Here is a 957-nt window from a genome sequence, read left to right on the forward strand (position 1 = left end):
GATGAGGTCTGACCAGCGCCAAGTATAACTTTAATATTACTTCCGGCCTTTTGCTTTTAACACTCCTAAAAATTAATCCTAATACCCTATTTGCCCTGTTTCTGGCCTCTATGCATTGTTTTCCTAGACGGAGTTCAGAGCTAACTATAACTCCTAAATCTTTCTCGTACCCTGTACCTACCACAGTTTCGTTGTTTAAAAGTATGTGCACCTCCCCGGCGGGGAATCGAACCCCGGTCTCCCGCGTGACAGGCGGGGATACTAACCACTATACTACCGAGGAATTATAATTTTGGATAATTGGGATTTGAACCCAGGACTTCTTGCTTATGAGCCGTGCGTGCTAACCACTACACTACGTGTGTAAAAACTACACTACACTACAGTGTGTAAAAAAAAAAAATCAGTTCTTAGGAACCTGCAGATAGGTATCCGGAGGCGTAACGTCCTGTAAGTTCTTAGAAACCTGGTAACAATTAAGTGGAGCCATGACATCCTGCAAACAAAAACAAAGGCCGGACAGAAACTTGATGACATGTAAAGACGGCAACTCAGGACGAGACCAAAGCCTATCAAGAGTCTCCGCCTCTTTAAGAAACAAAGGAGACTGACAGGTCGACGAGCGCCGTCACAAAAGAAAATATAAGAAGAAAGAGTGAAAGGTCATGATGTAAGCCGCAGTATGAAGAGAAATGATAAAGGCTTCTAGAAAACAAAGAACGGTTGACAGATGACACGTGACTGAGGCAAGAATGATGTGAGAACCAGACACCCATCGTCCACTTGTTTGAACTTAGGCGTTGGCTGCATACGAGTGTTTAGTGTTTGTCATTCTCTCTTAGGACTGTGCAGTTATTGCCGGGTCGCCCTGGAGTGCACAGGCTCGCGACACACACGAGTGGAGGAAGTTGTGCAAAAGAAGGCTAACTTAGAGACTGGTGATGATGATGATGTGGA

General features: G+C 44.7%; 1 non-coding gene across 1 annotated transcript; it reads right to left on the reverse strand.

Annotated features, from left to right (window-relative positions):
• Positions 1-211: 211 nt before the first annotated feature.
• Trnad-guc (transfer RNA aspartic acid (anticodon GUC)) lies at positions 212-283 on the reverse strand. The gene has a single exon. It is a non-coding gene; the product is annotated as a tRNA-Asp (tRNA).
• Positions 284-957: the final 674 nt, after the last annotated feature.

Source organism: Scylla paramamosain, unplaced genomic scaffold (assembly GCF_035594125.1).
Source record: "Scylla paramamosain isolate STU-SP2022 unplaced genomic scaffold, ASM3559412v1 Contig113, whole genome shotgun sequence".
Taxonomy (NCBI): domain Eukaryota; kingdom Metazoa; phylum Arthropoda; class Malacostraca; order Decapoda; family Portunidae; genus Scylla; species Scylla paramamosain.